The 19717-nt window shown below is 36.6% G+C and overlaps 1 pseudogene; it reads left to right on the top strand.

Annotated features, from left to right (window-relative positions):
- The first annotated feature begins 17982 nt into the window (after positions 1–17982).
- On the top strand, positions 17983–18759 carry LOC149188095 (putative protein phosphatase 2C 63 pseudogene; annotated as a pseudogene).
- Positions 18760–19717: the final 958 nt, after the last annotated feature.

Raw genomic sequence — 19717 nt, 5'->3', positions numbered from 1 at the left:
GACTTCATTTTCGTAAGTATTTTCAGTTGACCATCTTGATCCACGTAAAATGCCGATCTGCACCTGTCATGGATGACGTGGCGATGTGGCAAGTGCATCAGCGATGATGTTGCAGAGTAGACTTCATTTTCATAAGTATTTTCAGTTGACCATCCTGATCCACGTAGCGCGATGATGTTGCAGAGCGCAGGTTGCCGTATTAATTTGACAAAAGGGTTTTGACCGGTCACGTGTGGTGATTGGACAAAGGGGCTGTGACTGGCCCATTGATATATACAGATGAGATTTCAACATTATAAAATAAGAATGGATGCCTTTTTTATTAATCTAAGAATTAGAATATAATTTCTAGTCATAAAGAAATGCATTTGTGTGAAAATTGGATGGATAGGTAGTTTATAGTATTTGGCAAATTTCCCTATAATAATGAGGGGTGTATTTAGAAAATTATGGGTTGAGTTTGTTTTAGGTTGTCATATCAACCATTTTGACATTAGTGAATTCTAGAGGGTGGGATGTGGGATCATCACACGACGCATGACCCATTATTAAGGTCTCATTCTCTTGGGTGAAGGCCTAACCCCCTTGCCTAGCATCTTCCCCTAGCTTAAAATGTTGGTCAGACTTAGTCATCCATATCCACCTTTACTCATAGCCTAGTGCAACATAGCACATTCATAGCTTTACCCTACCGAAGGGGACTTTAATGTGATGTTGGGGGAGGGGTTAGGCCTTTAGACCTTACAACAAATATGGGTTAGAAGAGACCACATGAATAGACTCTCGTTCTCATCCTAGTTTATGTGACCCTCATAGATGTTCGAATTATGGGTGGACTTGTTATGGGCGAATGGAAGCCATTGGATTTGAAGGTTTTAAGGTGGTCGTTGATATGTTGATCATTTCTATGTTTTTCATTCACCATATTTATGTATGTATTGTTTATTGTGGGATTTTTTCTTCTATATTTAATTATATGATACAAGTAGTTGCTACACTTAGATAGCAAACCTTTTGACACTTGTAAATGTATCATTGTCAGTTTCCACCACTATGCAACAATGCTAGCACCTTGCTCGTTATGTGTATCACACACTTATATATAGTGGAACTCTATTTAGCCTTGTAATCATGGTGTATATGCATGCAAGTTTATGGATATGTAGGAGTTTAGTGTTTTTTAGGTAGACATGTGACACAATTTATGTCATATTAAAATACAATTTGTTGCAATTTTTTTAATACACATTAAAATGCACTTTTTGTCATATTCACGTGTGTCTTTATTATTTAGGAATTAAACTTTCATGTGTATTTATAGTTCTAGTTGGTTACAAGAGTGGCTTCCCTTTTGGATTATAGTGTCCTATTTTACACTTCCACCATCTCGTTTATATTTTTTGGTAATGTATTCTCATTTTGAGGTGGTTATTGGAGTTAGCTAAAGTCCTAGGGATTTTTGGGATGGTTGCCTTAGGTTGGTGGAGTTTCTTTGCCTTGTTGTAAGTTGGTATCAATCAAATGATTTCCCTGTCCATCATATGATTTGTATTTTCCTTCAATGTATCTAATTATTTGTTAGTTTGTTCTTAAGTGGCCTTTTCCATGTCAAATGGTACATCTAAACATAATATTCTTATAGTTGAATACAATAATTTTCAAGGATTTTTTAACATCGGGATTTTATGATCTCTAAAGTTGTTATTCTTTATTTTCTTTCCAAAACGACACTCACAACACAAATATTCTTCTTATGCAAACTTAGAGGGACCAACATCAAAATTGTTCCAAAGGCTTAACCTATATTGCTAAAATAAAATCTTGAACCTAGTTTACTTATAAGTTTTATGTGGTATTAAGCCATCAACTAGAGTTTAGGATTCTATCATCATTGTGTTTTTCCCCACTAATTGGTATGACGAAAAGGGATGAGGTTGAATGCAATTCTTGGACAAATTATCATAATAGACACCCCTCAAATCTAGCACCTAAGTTGAAGGAAGTAATGAATTTATCATAATGGAATCCCCTCTAACTTAGCACCTAATTCAAAGGAATTCCATGTTATAGAATGCAATCCCCAACGTCAAAGCATGTTTCTCAAAGCAACTTCTAGAAAATTAGAAAAGATACAACATTTATTGATTTAAAGATCTTCAAGTTATTATCATCATTGAAGTTGATATGGAATAAACCCATGTCATTGAGATCAAAGTGTGACTCTTATTGCATTACACTATGGACACTATTGTCGCCCATTTGATTATGACCAAGTTGATATAATGATTAAATTAAATTTCTCATTTTTCCATTAAAAACTCCCCATTGAGGTTGAGTTGGCATCCATGGAGGAGATCCAAGTAGATTATTCCTCATACCCTCACAAATTCTGCCAGATATGGGAGACAAATGACAAGTTTTCTTTAGTATGCGTAGAGGGTCCTAAGGATGGAGGTTTGGCCAATGAATGAGGGTCCATTGACACTAAGGTGGCTTCATTTCCTCCATTAAAAGAGGTTCCTTTAGGCTTGAAAGGGACCATCTTAGGGGACATGAAGCAAAAGTCAGAGCAAACTGTTCGATTCATGGTCTAGTGGGGGAAGCCTCACCCAAGGTTTTTCTAAACCCCCCGATGCTTTCTACTTGGAATAGGTGATTTAGGATTTCAAATAGGAACTTCAAACAAGTGGAAAATACCCCTGGTCATGGGTGGCATCAAATTCCTAGTAAGGTAGAGGCAAGTGGTGGAAAGGAAGGTTATGTGAAGGATGAGATTTGAGCACCAACTGTTTCAATATATACAACTTATTTAGGGGCATAGGGATCTTTCCTGAGGAGTTTTTTTTCATATGCCATAATGGGGGCATTGTTAGGAAGTGAAAAGGGTTTTCTCCTTAGCAACGAAAGCCTGGTGGAAGAAGCCATGTGGAAAGAAGCCTAGCAAGAAGTGAGTTCCCATAAGGAGGGTCGAGGAAGCCAGGGAGAGCATGGAGAGTCTTGGACAAGCCTAAATTTGGTTTCCCCAACAGGTCTTAAGGGAATCTCAGGCTCCAAGAAGAGGAATTTTATGTGTGTAAAGAGGAAATTAGAGGAAATCTATACAGTCCTCAGTGACGATGTCTAGATAAATAAAGTTATCCAAATGTTGGAGTTGGAAATAGTGGGTCGAGTTTGAGGGTGTCCTTTGAGCTCGAGGTCAATTGAAGAATGGATGGCCCAGGTCTGGAGCCTCAAGATAAGTATGTCCCATGTGGTCTAAACCCTTGCAAAAGGTTGGTTCCTGCTCTAATTTAGCCAAGGGGATGATGTTGAGCGGGTTTTGGAGAGGAACTAGCAAACTAATTCATCTTCAATCTTGCTCAAGAGACTTTTTTACACCAGTAAGGCAAGTGTGGATCTGGATATAATATGGGTTAGGTTGTCAGCACTACCAGTTCAATATTTGGATATGGATGTTTTCAAAGTAATAAGGAATCAGTTAGGGACTTTCTTAGAGGCGGACATGTCTTTCAAAGAAACTATATGGTTAAAAACGACGCACATTTTGGTAAGGTTGGACATTAAATATGGTTTGGAGACTAAATTAGAGATTTGGCCTCTCGGTCATTCCTTCACTCATATTTTGGATTACAAAGGAACACTTTTTCCAAGCAGGAGGTGTCCCCAATATGGTCACATCCTTAGAGACAATTCACTCCCCTCTCATGGGAAAAAGGGAGACAGACCTCTAGAAGAAACAAGGAAAAGAGGGGTGTTCCAAGTTGATGATTCGAGAGTAAAAGAAATTTTGTAAGATGTGGATCAGATGCAGATAGTCTCATCTCCAGAGGGGCTACCCCTTCCTTATAATTTCCTCAGGGGGAGAGTTTGCAGGTATAGAGAAAGAAACATCCAAAGTAGTAGAGAAGGGTTTAGAAAATCCAAAAGCACCAGGGAAACAAGAGGACATTCCACAGGGTAAGTTATCTCCTCCTCTCCCTCTTTCAAGTATTGTTAGTTATTTTTCCAATTTGAAGGTGGGGTGCTTTGGTGGATCAGTCTCTTTCTCTCATTTTCCCTATCCCTCCCATTCCGAATCCTTCCTCTGCGATGTGTGCTTGCCCTATTTTTGACCCTCAATGTCCTCCCATGATTGTGTCAACAAAAGAGTTGTTTTCAGGAGACTCTACTGAGTCAGGTTCTTGATATAACCTGAGGCTTAGGATTTCCTAGGGTGTATCCTTGATTTGTTTTGTGGGGTTGGGACAATGCTTGATAGGCTTGTGTGATGGAAAGGGCCATGGGAGAAAATATTTTTTGGCCAAAGCCTAGGTTAAAGCTTGCCTTATTGTGGCAACAGGTAAACAACAATCCATCGATGGGGCACGGGGGTTACTTATGATAATACAATCCTTTAATTGTAGGGGTATATCTAACCCTTCCAAAAAATTAACCCTCCACAGGTTGGTTATCTCAATCAATCTTGATATCATTCCCCTTCAGGAGACCCTGGGTGACAAAAATGCAATAATAAGCCTATTAGAAGCCCTATTTCATGGTTGGAATTTTTTTGCGCCGATGCCTAGGGACAATTCGGGGGATTGACAATAGGATGGAACCCTCGAAACATATTCTCTCTCTACTCCTAGAGCTTTAAATCAACATTAGGAATGGAATTATTCTCGACATAGCTAGGAAAAAAACTTTTGATTGTAAATGTGTATGGGCCCTATGCAGAAAGAGTTGAATTCTATGAAGGTCTGCTCCATAAGGAAATTATAATCTCAGATATGTTATTCCTAGGAGGGGACCTAAATTTCTCTCTGGGTGTAGATGAAGTGTGGGGGCCACATGTAATGCCAAACTTACTATCTGATTTATTTACACACTCCTTGTTGGACCATTTCGTAGTATATGTGGGTTTGGTTAATGCAGTGCCGACCTAGAGAAATAAGAAAGTTAGGGAGGCAAGAGTGGCCAAGAGACTATACCACTTTCTTCTGGTGGAGAGTTTGGTGGAGGCATTGTCGCTAGTTCATAAATGGGTAGGAAGTGTGTGTGTGGGGGGATTCTCATCACCACCCAATCTTCTTGGAAATTAGAGAACCAAGTAAAAGACCATTAAGTCCTTTCAAATTTAACTCATCTTGGTTGAATAATGAAACATAAATGGGTAGGAAGTGTGTGTGTGTTGGGGGGGGGGGGGGGGGGGGGGGGGGGGGGGGGGTGTGGGGTGGGTTCTCATCACCACCCAATCTTCTTGGAAATTAGAGAACTAAGTAAAAAACCATTAAGTCTTTTCAAATTTAACTCATCTTGGTTGAATAATGAAGATTTCCTAGAAATGGTGCGTGATGCATGGAATCCTTACAATCATCAGCTAGGTATTTTAGTGATGGTTTGGTTTGTTTCAAAATTGTCCAAAATCAAACAAGCTACCCTCCATTGGGAAGCTCAGAAAAGAGTGATGGATGAACAAGCTCTCAGGAATGTGGAAGAGGAACTAGATATCATAAGTGGATTGGATGGAGGGGGCTTTTCACTTAAGAATACAAGGGAAGGTTGGCTCAATTAGAAGCCACTAGGAGAATATTTTTGGAGGAAAAGGAGGCCACTTGGAGGCTTAAGAATAGGGTTGTTTTGCTAGAGTATGGGGATAATAACACCAAGTTTTTCCAAAACTATGCCAAGGGTAGGAAAATTCCCAACATAATATGGAAGCTAAAGGATCAATAAGGGAACCAAGCCTCCTCTTTTGAGATTTTGGATCTCATGGGGAAAGTCGTTTCAGTAATATCTTCTAAGCAAAGGAGGGAAATTCAATAGCAAATATTGTTCAATTGGCACAAATTTTCCCAAGTTTTGTGAATGAGGAGGGTAACCAATAGCTTAGGCAGGAAATCATTGAAGAAGAGCTCAAAGTGGTTGTACACAGTTTCCAAAAGGATAAGAGCTTGGGGATGGATGTTTGGATAGTGGAATTATATTTAGGATTATTTGAATTTCTTGAAGAAGACCTCCTCAGGGTGGTAGAGGAATCAAGAATGGGAGGAATAGTTATGGTTACTTTCAACTCCACATTCATAACTTTGATCCAAAAAGTGGATCATCCCCATACTTTTGATGACTTCAGGCCAATATCAATATGCAACTACATAATAATCACAAAGCTAATTTCCAAAAGAATCAAGCCCATCCTGTCGAGAGTAATCTCCCCATAGTAGTTTGGTTTCTTGGAAGGTCATTAGATCCATGAAGTTATGGGGGTGGTGCAGGAAGGTTTACATAGTCTCAAAACTCGGAATTTGAAAGGTGTGGACCTAAAGATCAACCTCTCCAAGGTCTACAATAGAGTAAACTAGTATTACATTCGGCTTCTGATGACTCATTTGGGTTTTGAAGTTCCTTTGATCCATTGGGTAGTGAGTTTTTTCATCTACAATATATTTTTTTGTGCTCATCAATGGTTCATCATCACCCTTATTTTGGGCAAAGGGTATGAACTAGGGATGTCCCCTAGCCCCTTTACTCTTCCTCCTAGTAGCAAAATACTTAAGCAGGATATTAGGGGAGGTAAAGCACGGGGGTGGGGGGTTTTAGAGGTATATCATTAGCTGGAAATATTTCTATCACACACCTATAATTTGTAGATAAATTCCAATTTTCGGGGATGGTTGAAGGTAGGATGCAACCTTTCTTCAAAACTCTTAACGTCTATGTTACCCACAAAAAGTGGGTGACCCCATAGGAGAAATTTTCTCCTAAATATCGCTTCAACTGACAGCCATCAACTCGTGACATCCACCAGTGTAGCTGATACATTGTGCCATCTGATCTCTATTCCCTACTTTAGTCATATGTCCCCTTGCCCATTTGTCGAAAGCATATGTTTGAAGGTGGGAATTCCAACCCAAATGGTATGTTTTTCATTGTGAAATTGGGTGCTTATGCTTGTTTTTCCTTGGGAATTTTGGGCGTGGATTATTGGGTGACTTGGAATAAGGAAAGTTTTTTACTATAGATTTGTTCCCTCACCTTAAATGGGGTGTTAATCCTCAATCCTAGTCTCATGGGATCTCCCATATTGACCTATGGCTTTAAGAAGTAAACCACTTGTTAGTTGGTGTTGTTTGTTAGCATCAGATAGGTGTTCTAGTCTCCATTTATGTCTAAGAGTCTAAGGAACATGAGATCTACAAAACCCAGAAAAGGTTTCATGAGATAAGCTTGTGAAATGCCTGAATTAAATTAATTAGCCATCATTTCATTATTTCGTAAGTCTACCTTAGGAAAACTGGTTAATTAAAGTGAATTAATTAAGAAAATCGACTTATGCTCTAGAGACTTCCAAAAATTAAGTGGATCAAGTCTGAGATGATATTAGCTATTGATAAGGATCTAATCACGGTTGTTGGTTCTCCAGTGAGAGATTATAAGATAAATTTGATGGATTGGAGAGAGATACAAGAGGGGAGTAAGTTTCCTTGGCAAATCGAGCTATCTAATTGTCGTGATTTAGCAAGGAAGAGAGTTCAAGCCAAAAAAGGAGAGCATGAGTGATTGAGGGAGAAACAAAGGATATTTCCAGAGAGTTTCCCTATAGTTTTCCAATGTCGGAGAAGCAAGAAAAGGGAGGCCACTTTTTTTTTGCAGAGAGGTCTATCAGCTAGTGTGAGCAGCCGGAAACCCCAATATGAGTTGTTGGAGAGAGGTAGTTTTAGTTGCCATAGGTCGGGAAAGTCATGCAAAAAACATAGAAAACTTTTCCAACTTCCAGTAAGGCATCCAGATTACTATACTCTCCATTTTACTGCAAAATAATAAATAAATCCTCATTTGTTGCATCGGTTTTTCCTTCGGGGTTTTTCTAGGGAATCTTAAGTCCAAAAATATTGGTTTCAATTTTATGTGTGCATCTATTTCTCAATTCCTGATTTATTTTCCGCAGTGTTTTTATGATGAAGATTGCATTTGTGAACTATTCATTAATTGTCATAAAAAATTAAATTGTTAATAGTTAGGAGAATAATATCAAGTAATTGTAATGAAGGAATGTTCACATGGTATCAGAGCATTGAAGATCATATCAAAAGCTCAAAAGTAAGAGGAGCAGGATTGCCCAATTTCAGAGGGAGATTTGAGCACAATTTCTCTAGTATGTGTAGGTCAGTCAGGTAGTGCGAATTGTTGGGAAATAATTGATTTCCAGAGGCAAAGTGCAAGAAAAGTTCGATTTGGCCATAGAATAATTCCAACAGGTAGTGGATTTGTCGAGAAGCGATTCCGGTAAGCAGATCAGGTGATTCATTGAGTAGACTTGGGCACAAAATATTTGCAGCAAGGGTTGCAGTTGTAGATCTACGCAGGGAAGGAAGAGAAAAAAACACTAAGAGGAATTTCCAGAATTTCTCAGAGGCTTTCTAATTTCCAGCTTCAGGAAGGAGATTTGAGATTTCCAGTAGCGATAGGATGAGGTAGGAAAATTATTTTTCCAATGCATTTTTTCTTCAATAGCAAGTTCGATTTGCATAGGTTACAATTCATGTGCCATTTCCCAAAGAAGGACATTCAGAAGGCAGAGCTAGTAGTCTCGGTAAGTAGCTGAAGGCAGTATATTAGACGGAGAAGGACATCCGGAGGAATATCTGCACATTCCTTAGGGAGTGCAAGTAGAAAAATAGAGGACCAAGCAGGGAAGAGAAGGATATTTCTAGTTTCAGTCTCTAGTTATTTTCGGTTCACTAAGATGACAGTAGTAGGTCTCAGAGATAGGATGGACTTAATGTAGCCTCAAAATTTGGTGTCTGGAAGGCTAGGATGCAATTCCTTTTGGATGAGCATGGACTAAAGGAGTTCGTGACAACAATCATAGTTGTACCAGTAGACTCTATCTAGTTCCACAAGTATATGAAGGATATGTCCAAGGTGAAGAGGATGATCCTCGATGGAGTTCAAGACCATATTGTCCCGTATAATGCAGCAAAGAGTACAACAAAGGAAATGTGGGATGTCATTATAAATCTATACCAAGATCCAATTGAGAATCAAAAAATGATTCTCAAGGAGAAGTTGAGGACCATAAAGATGCAGAAGGATGAAGGCATGACTCCCTATCTCACCATAATCTAGAATGTCTGAAATGAGCTAGTAATTGTAGGTGAAAAACCTGAAGACAATGAACTTGTATGAGTAGCTTTGGATGGGTTTACTAGAGAGTGGGAAACGTTTCTTTAGGGAATAGCTAGATGGGACAAAATTCTATATTGGGAACGTATTTGGAGTGACTTCACACATGAGGAGCTAAGGCTCGATCTTATTTATGGTACTACCAACAATAGCAACAAAGGGTTGAAGATTGAGAAAGAGGAGGAGAATGTTGCCCTTGTCAATAAGGGAAAGCCGAATAAGAGTCCCATTTAGTGACAAAAATCAAAGGGAGGCAAAAAGAAGAAAAAGGACCTATCAAATGTCAAAATGCTTCAGATGTGGTAATTTTGGTCACTACGTCACCGAGTGTCCCAAAAGAAAGAAGGAAAAGAAGGGGGAGCAATAGACAAGAACTTCGGCAGGAATATATGAGTTGACCTCTAGGTTGGAGGAGTTTGCATTGGTATCAATTATACCTCTAGATGAAGAAGGATCATGAGGCTTTAGAGTTACATGATCAGGTAGGGTCTGAGGAGGTATAACATCAGACAAGTGTTTCCTCATGGATCATTACTTTAGCTACGGGTCCCACAATATTCAGTAGTAGGAGGATCAAAATATCAGCAAGGTGTAGTTAGATCTTGAGAGATAGTGTAGAACTAGTTGTAGTTATATACTAGAGAGGTGCATATACAATTGGGCACAGTAAGATACTCAATAAAAAAAGTAGAGATGGTTTCATTCATAGACATAAGGAACAGTTGCAGGAGCTAGGTGCAAGGACAATAGATCAGTTCTTAGTTGCAATAGTTGCAGCAACAACAACAACATGAGATAAAATGTAGTGCAAGAAGTGTTGGAAGAAGTGTAGTGTCAACAAGCAACGTAGATGTAGAGTGGTTTAACTATAGGGTTAGTAGGTGAATCGGAGTATGCACAGTAGCATGGAGGACATTAACAACATGTTACGTATTCAAACACTAGTAGTGTGGTCCAGCTACAGAGGATATATGTTGGAGTGGAGAGAACGCCTTCCTCACTAAGAGGGAGTTTTAGTGTGTGTTTCTTGGTAGCATCAAACAAGTGTTATAGTCTTGATTTGTGTCTAATAGGCTAAGGAACATGAGATATCCAAAAACAAAAAAGGGTTTCTTGAGATAAGCTTGTGAAATGCCTTAATTAAATTAATTAGCCCTCATTTAATTTTTTTCCAAAGTTTAACTAAGGAAAAATGGTTAGTTAAAGTGAATTAATTAAGGAGATCGACTTATGCTCAAGAAACTTCCATAAAATCACACAGGTTGAGTCTAAGATGATCTCATTCGTTGATGAGGATCTAATGATGGCCATTGGTGCTCCAACGAGAGATTATAAGAGAAATTCAATGGGTTGGAGAGAGATACAAGAGGGGAGTGAGTTTCCTTGGTAGATCGAGTTATCTAGTTACCATGATTCAATAAGGAAGAGAGTTTGAGCCAGAAAAGGAGAGAATCAATGATTGAGGGACAAACAAAGAATATTTCTGGAGAGTTTCCCTACAGTTTTATAGTATTGGAGAGGCAAGAAATGGGAGGCCAAAACTATTTTGCAAAGAGGCCAAGCAGCCAGTGCAAGCAGCTAGAAACCACCGTGTGAGTTTTCAGAGAGAGGTCGTTTCAGTTGTCGTAGGTCGAGAAAGTCATGTAGAAGGCAGAACGATTTTTTCTGATCGCCAATGAGGAATCCAAATTATTGTACTCTCCATTTTTCTACATAATAATAAAATACACCCTCATATGTTACACTAATTTTCCCTTCAGGGTTTTTCGAGAGACTTTTAAGTAAAAAAAATTGGTTTCATTTTTATGTGTGTGTGTGTCTATTTCTTGGTTCCTGATTTTAAAGTCACTAGTTGTAGGAATGATTGTGTGTTCCCAACACTAGAAACACACCCATTTTTTGCATTAAGAATGCACACATGTCTTTGGTACTAAAAATGCACATGTGCACACATTTTTTTTTTCCAAGTATGAATCCTACATGCATGGTGACTTGATTGCTTTAGATATAGGTTCAGGATCACAAACCTGGTGGTTTGGGCTACAAATACATGAAAACATCAATTTTTGAGAAAACACATATATATCTCTATCTTTGATGTTATTTTTCTATAAGCTAGACAAATCCATTGTCCATGAAACTATATACACATATAGAGTTGATTATGCAAATTCTAAATATATATATATATATTTAGAATAAATAAATAGCTTTTACTAATTTAAATACATTTGTTTCTTGATATATATCAAAATATTAAAATACATCCCTCATTTATTTCAGCTATAAATTTTTGGGGCCTCGGAAAAAAATATATGGTGCAATAGAGGACATTAAGGCTTACTATATAAAAAAATTAAAGGATAGTTTGATAATGATAAGACCATTTTAGGTTGAACCACTGCAAGGTCTTGTAATTTCATGGATATAATGACTTTCATAGTCTAAAAAAGATTATAAAATTAAGATTATACATTTTGGAAAAATAGTTGTGCACGGGAACAATCTGTTTTCTACATCTCTACAAGTTTTTATAGCAAGGTTTCACTATTTAGATACTCAAAGGTTGTACTCACATAAACATATGCATTATATTTTGCATGAAAAACACAATAACGTCAGAAAAACTCAAAATTCACATAGTTAGACACAATTTCTATAAATAAAAATTATATATTGGAAAATCCAAGTCATTTTCCTACATTTCATGTTTTTATGCCATCTTTAAATTCACAGCATAAGTATCTCCAGTTATCCCTCCAAGTTAACATATTTTTGTTTTTCTAGGTTTGCATTGGTATTAAAGCATCATGAGAAACCAGCATTAGCTTGCACCAACCCATAAATTATAATCTTAATATTAAAATCAATATTCCTTATCCTATCATCATAAAGTAACATAAACAATATAGACGATGGAGACTCCCCAAATGAAATATCAAGACTACATCCTTGGAGAATATAAAATATTATTACATTTAAATTTAAGGAAATATGTGATAACAAATAATTACATAATAAAAGATAATATTAAAAATATTATTATATTATTATATGTAAATTTAAAAAGAATTTTTGATATAATAAAGAGTTACAAAATAAAAAGGAAACTTGGATATTACAGGAAGGTGGTGAACCCAGATTTAAAATATTAAAAGTATCTTTCTCTTTTGACTAACACAAAAAATAAAATCAACATTGCTCGAAAAAGAAAATTATCTATGTCAAAAGAGAATTTCTCAATATCGCGGAGTGCAAGAACTTGTCATTTTTGTGACACTAAGATATTAAAATACCCTCCCTACCCTCTAATTAAAACTAAATTATAAAATATTTGTAACAATATTGACCTTCTTTCCTCGTATGGGGTAATAAGAGAAGAGAAAGGGTGGGTGGGGGTAGTGGGTGGCACTACCATTGCTGCACCTGACCAATGGGCAAGGGGACATGACAACACACCCCCATGCAGAAGGAAGAACATAGTAATATCATGACTCTTGAAAACTTGTGCCACGCGATCGAGGACAAGGGAAATCAAAAGGTTTTGAGTGGAAAGGCAAGCATGATACAATGTCGAGGGTTGTGGTAGGCACCATCGTGTGCCATCTCTCTGCCATGTGGGAGGGGTGGGGGACTCCCTCCTTCGTCATGGCCCAAGTTGCCTCTTGGGGGATGGGTATAACGGGTTAAGTTATTCGAATACACAACATGGTGGTGGATATGATACAAATTGCCTCACGACAACAACACCATTCAACAAGGGGCACCCAGTCCAAATTGTTTGATAGTCAACAAAGCTCAAACAACTCTGAAGATTCCTTTTTGTCTTGTCCATTTTATTGATTTTGCTACCATTATGCCAAGGGAGAGGGGAAAATCGAGAAGGAGACTTGCGTATTATGAAGAACGAGCATACAGAGGGAACTCTCGCTTGCGGGAAAAGGCGGCATGATCTAAAGTGCAATACTACGAGTAGTTGCCTCTGCATGTGCAAGAAGAGATGACTCAGTCAGAAAGGGATGCATCCACTCAACGATCTGCCCTCTCTGACACAATAGTGAGCGAATAATGGGAAGCCTAGATCCCATACAGAGGTCAAAATTGAAGCAGAGGAAGCCAATACATGCAAATCATTGACTATATTGGCAAATGAAATTCATTTTGGGAACTAATGGACAACTGGGAAGCAATAGTCCCTAAACCATATGCATGGCCATCTCAGGTATTATAACTTTCGTCTAGACCTGATGGATAGTTAATTGGCCAAAATCGAGCGACAACTTGGGATTCCTTTGGCGATGCCTTGACCTCTAGCTGACCAAGCAAGTCTAATCCTAGTAGCAGGCTCGAACTCTAATCCCCTTTCTTGACTAGATGATGACTCATGTTTTTGATCATTTTTGTGCCATTGTTTTTGTTTGTGGTTGGATATGCCAATAGCATCGTAAATGCTTGTTTCAATTTTGTTATGTCATGTTTTATATGTCTGTAATAACCCTACACAAGGTTCAATTTTGATTATGGTCTCTACTAAGAGATCAAAATGAACTATATAACCTTTAGTTATAACTCACATTTAATAATAATAAATTTTTACTTTACACAAAAGAACCCTTTTTAACTTCTTAAATAATTAAAATTATAATAATCTTTTAACTTCTTAAATCATCAAAATTATAATAATCTTAAAACACTTATCTTACCATCTTAACATTTAAATAATATTAATTTTTTAAAATTTAACAAACCATTATAATTGTAATAAACGCTCATCATCCTAAAATAAAATTATTATATATTTAAATTATTTTACAAATTTATTAAATAATAAAAACCACAATACAAACTAGAGACAAGTTACTCCACTTAAAAACGCTTACGAAGAAATGAGATCCATAATTATTTTTATGCTCATTTAGGAGCAACGGTAAATTTTTATCATTACGTCATTAAGAATTTGGTCTATTAAGTAATTAAAGGGACAAAATTTGTTAAAGCACATGATATGGAATTAAATAGTTAAAAATCTATACTTAGAGAAATTTGATCTTTCATTATTTGATAGATTCCAATTTAAGATAAATTTAATTTGATTTATTTTTTAAATATTATCTCATGTACATATCTAGTTATTTTATTTTATTTTATTTTATTTATTTCCATAAACATATCTCATAACTTCATTTTATAAAGTACAACAATAATAAAAAATAGACACATTAATTATCCTTTTTTTTGTCTGTCAAAAAACTTTTATTAAATTATCATGAAAATACATTTTGCAGTCCATATCATCTTTACTCTCTCGGCTTCACTCCAACTGGATTTTTTAGGCAAGGGAGCAGTACAAAAATAAAGAAGATATTGCCATGTTTCATATAAACTCCATAGGCAAAAAATCCATACAATCCAAAAAACTAACACCAAAAAACAACGGGCATATGTCATTTATAGAGGATTTGGTGCATAAGTAGCACCTTGGCTTGCAGGGGGTCGTGACCCAAAATTTCTTGTTTGAGTGTTTTATCAAGTATACAACAAACACCATAGTGATTCAGTGTTCCACTGAACCTCCCACTAATCCAGACAAGATTAGACAACACAATGCACTGACCTCAAACATAGTTCACATGCGATTCACCTAAAACTCACAAGGATTTCACGCAAGGTTTAGATGGGGTGCTGCTTAGTCTCAAGAGTTGGAATCCTCTATCTAGGTGGTTTATCAATTGTCTTTTCATAGCAAGCACCACATGGATTTGATGTCCATTTTCTAGGTGATCTATCAACTACCCAACAATAACGATAGTAACCCATAATTTCATGTCCAAGGGGTTTTTATTAGCTATATAACAAACACCAAAGTGATTCATTCTTCCACTGAGCCTCCCACTGATCCACACAGGTTTAGGAAACACATTCTATTGGGCTCACACATAGTTCATAGGGGATTCACCCAAAATCATAGTTAGGGCTTTAACTCATGCACATGGCTTTGTATACTAGCTCGAACATGACTTTGTCTTCCACTGCCAATGCCCAACAACTCCCACATGCTCCAACAATTCGCTGAGCACACTCAAAAGCGAGAAAACCTCTGTCTAGGAGAGGACTCAAATGATCTTAATCAACAAAAGAGAGCTTGCAAACTAGGAAGCTAACCAACAAGAGTCCATACCTCTTCAACTATGGTTTAGATTTATCTCCAAAGAAGTTATATTTTTTTAACTCTTTTAATTAAATTGATTAAAAGATTCATCTTAACTCTAGGTCTACCAAGGGCCGAGAGGGATCAAATTTATTTTCACTTTAAAAGAGGTTTGCATCTCAAGAGTTTTGATCTCATTCGAGTTTGATAGATGCAAAGTTAAGATGGATTATAATTAATTGTAATTATAAATATAATTATTAATTTATGTTTATGTTTATGTTTATTTCAGTTTTATGTATTTGACGAGCCAAAATGTTTTGATAATAATTTTAATTTTAAGTTTAATTTTATTTTGACCTAGTTAAAATGTTAAACATTATAACATTTCTACCATACTGGGCTAGAGAGTTTCTCGGGCACAATAAAAGAAAGGTTTAGTCGATCTTATAGACGAAGTGGACTTTTTCATGAAATTTTTTCGACAAAATGACTTGCTTCTCAGACGCAATAAAAAAAAAGGTGTAGTCTAACCTATAGACGAAATGACCTTTTTCATGATATTTTTTAGACAAAATTTTAACCAAAATTAAAAACTTCAGTTTAAGTTGTTTTAATTTGTAGAGTTCAAATGGCCTCGGAGTTTTTCAAGCTATTGCATCCATTTATGCACTCAAAAATGTGTTTTAAACAACAAAAAATCACATTCTTGCTTGAAATTGTATAATCGGATTTCAGTGAAAAAGACTATTTCATCTACAAGTTACACTACACCTAAAATATTATCATATGACCAAAATGTCATATGAAGTGAGTTACAATTTTTTAGGCATGTGGTATCAATAAGCCATAATATTGGCCCATGGTATTGTAAGAAATCATACTATTATACAGATTAAGAATTTCCATGGTAAAGTAGCTCGAGTTGTAGGTATGATGATTTTCCACCCTGTCCATCAGGGTTGAAGTCCCCGACGACATGGCCCGTCATAATAAGGTTGGAGGGATAGGCATCCCATTGGAGTCTGGGATCCCAATTCTCGTTCCAGTGGTATTCGGATGTCTCGGTTCAAGGCTCAACTATGAGTTTATGATATATGCCTGTCATAATAAGGTTGGAGGGATAGGCATCCCATTGGAGTCTGGGATCCCAACTCTCGTTCCAGTGGTATTCGGATGTCTCGGTTCAAGGCTCAACTATGAGTTTATGATATATGTGACTTGTGGGTTGTTGCATATATCTGGGGAGGTTGCTAGTTCCCTATCAAAATTTTATCTTTGAAAGTAGGGGTAAATCTCCATAATTAAAACTTTTGTTCCATGTTTTTTTTAAATGGATATATTTTTAATATATATTAATTATTTTTATAATTAATAATAATTTAAAATAAAGTTATAATTTAATTAGTTTTTGTAATTTTTTAAATATAATGAATTAAATATTTTGATATTTATTATAGATTGATAAGTGTGTGTTTTGATATTTACGCTGATAAGTCTTTATTTTGAATCTGTCCACCTGTCCACCTCTTGTTTTTGTCTACACTTCTTGTTTCAGTCTGACATTTAGGTGCAGATTTTTAAGCCCACCCTTTTGCTTTCCACGGATGTCAGCACCATTTTTACGCTGGAGTTCTACGAGGGTCCGACAGATCAGAGTGTGCATAGAAGACGAACCTATTAAGCATTTATGCTTCTTGTTAACGTTGTGTTGAATATCGAAGAATTATCATATAAATCATCTGAGGCTCAATCACCTTGTTGCCACATCCTCCACCTCCCTTTATGTTCAGTAGGAGTGGAACAATAAGAGTATATTCCTGTGAATTATGCGAGGAAGACGTGTTGTCACGAAAATTTATGTGTCCACCGCGAGGCTCTAAAATCCAAGATGTCTCACCCAAAACCAGTGGCGCCGAGATCATGCAATGCCAGAGCCCAAGTTACATACGACGAGACTTCTTTGATCATCAATGGGCAACGACATGCTGGAAACGAGGTCTCGGGGTTGTCCGTCCGTTGCACCGGCTGATGACAGGTGCTCGTTGGGTCGGTCGAGCCTTCATAGAAACCCTGCCAGCATGGCCACGACGAGGATGATTCTGGCTGGGCTCTTTGTTAAGAGTATTCCGGCTCTGCCCGGATGTATCACCGGTCCGCGCCGGTGAACGTGCTCCTGTGGTCGAACCAGAGTTCATAATCCTAGCTTACGGTGAACCTTGGATTGGAAGAAGTTGAGGACAATGATGAGATTTGTCGTGGCTAAATTTTGTCAGGAATGAAAGCAGTTCACTGGGGGTTATCATTGCACGTGACAGATTTTTTAATTTTTTTTTTTTGTTTAACTTGAGGTATATTTGGCTCTTTATGAGCAATTTTATCTCTTAAAGCGCAATGCAATATGCTTCATCAATTGGTTCCTAATTGAAACAACGACTTCCAATTTTGTAGCCCTGAGTAGTGAAATGTTAATGGGATCACCCTAATGCTTGGTGAACAACATGATTAGTGGTTTCATGTGCCATGACTGGGGTTGTAGCATCTGTTGGATGAAGGGATCTGTATATGTGCTTTTTTGTGCAAATTTTCTATAGATTTGCCTCAGAGCAAGGGGAATGTTTGCAAAAATTCTTCTGAAAGTAATCAGTACAATAGAAGAATAATTTTTGCATCTTGTTAAAAGGACTTGGCCAGCACAACCACACACTGCTTTTGTGGGATTTTGTTGTTTTGTAGGAGAAATATCCAATGATATGTTATATCTTGCAAATCTTGGTGATTCAAGAGTTGTTTTGGATAGTCTCTGCCCAACAAAGAAATCAATTAAAGCAGAGAGATTGTCTGTGGAACATAACGTAGTTGTGGAGGAGGTCCAGAAGGAATTAAAAGCGCTTCACCCCAATGATGAACACAGTTTGTGCCCAACCAAGAAATCAGTTAAAGCAGAGAGATTGTCTGTTGAACATAATGTAGCTGTGGAGGAGGTCCAAAAGCAATTAAAAGCGCTTCACCCAGATGATGCACATATCGTTGTTTTAAGACAAGGTGTATGGCATGTCAAGGGAATTATACAGATATCAAGGTCAATAGGATATATATATATATATATATATATATATATGAAAAAGTCAGAGTTCAACAGGGACCCTTTGTTTGAGAGACTTTTGTGTCTAGTCCCAATCTAGAGGTTAGTATTGACAACATAACCATCAATACATGTGCGACATCTCAAACCACAAGACCAGTTCCTAATATTTGCTTCAGATGGCTTGTGGGAAAATAACCAGTTTGAAGATGGAGATATTATCTGCTTTCAGAGGGCTCTCACAATAGATGAGGAGGTTTTCATGTTGCCTACTGAGCCTCTTGTTGAGCAACCAACTTATGTCCTCAGATCGCACTCAAACTTCGAGGTGGGTCGATGCTACAGGGAGGCAAATAACTGAATGTTCGATCATGATAAAGACAAATAAATTACAATAGGCGTGAACACTTTGGAAATAACATAATTAAGTATTACATCTTCAACTATAGTCTTTGAGGACACATATTTCATCTTAGGATAAAGGATCTTTTTATAACATTGTAACTAGGGTTTATATAGCATGAAAAATAAGGTCCAATAAAGTTACCAATGCTATGGGAAGAAAAATTGCAATTTATATTACATTGTCACTCATATTCAATAAAATTTCAACCCCCATTGGATTGGTATAGAAGTTGGTCATCATAAAAGAAAAATACAATTAAAGTGAACCAGAAATATGTCTTGTATTTCCAGTGGCACTTTTGGTGTTGGTGTTTAAATTAAATGATTTTAAATTGAAAAGTGAAATTTTAAGCCTCGAAGCTTTTGATAATAAAACGATTTGGTTATGTTTGATGAACGTGTTGGTAGAATCGCAGGTTTTCGTAAATACTTGGTGATAGAACAAGGAATACAATACCAAAATTTATATTTTTGGCAAGTCCCATAATAATCAATGATTCACATTGTTTCACACTTAAATTAACATAATTTCAAGAGGTCAATGAAATCGGAGTTTAATTAATGGAGAGCCCCCGAAACCAGTTTAAATATATTATTTTAATTTCAAATTGGTTTGTTTATTTTTTTTGCTTAACCTATGAGGATTTAAACTTTAAATTTCATACTTTACATATTACTTTATAACATTGTCATAGCCAATTGAACCATTCCCATAGATTCCATTACCTTTATTTTCATAGCTATATTGTACATCATTTTGTTTTTAAACTTTTATAAATATGCAAATGCTATTCATTATTATAATTTACAAAAATATTTTTATAACTATCCAACCACCAAAATAATCTATTATCAACCCCATAAAAATATTTATTAATAATTTTGATACCATCAACTTACTAAGCACACCATCT

Source organism: Pinus tabuliformis, chromosome 3_1 (assembly GCF_031772625.1).
Source record: "Pinus tabuliformis cultivar Carrire ecotype Pingquan chromosome 3_1, CPIR1, whole genome shotgun sequence".
Classification (NCBI taxonomy): domain Eukaryota; kingdom Viridiplantae; phylum Streptophyta; class Pinopsida; order Pinales; family Pinaceae; genus Pinus; species Pinus tabuliformis.
Note: the sequence above shows the minus strand (reverse complement) of the source record. Positions and strands in the feature narration are given on the sequence as shown.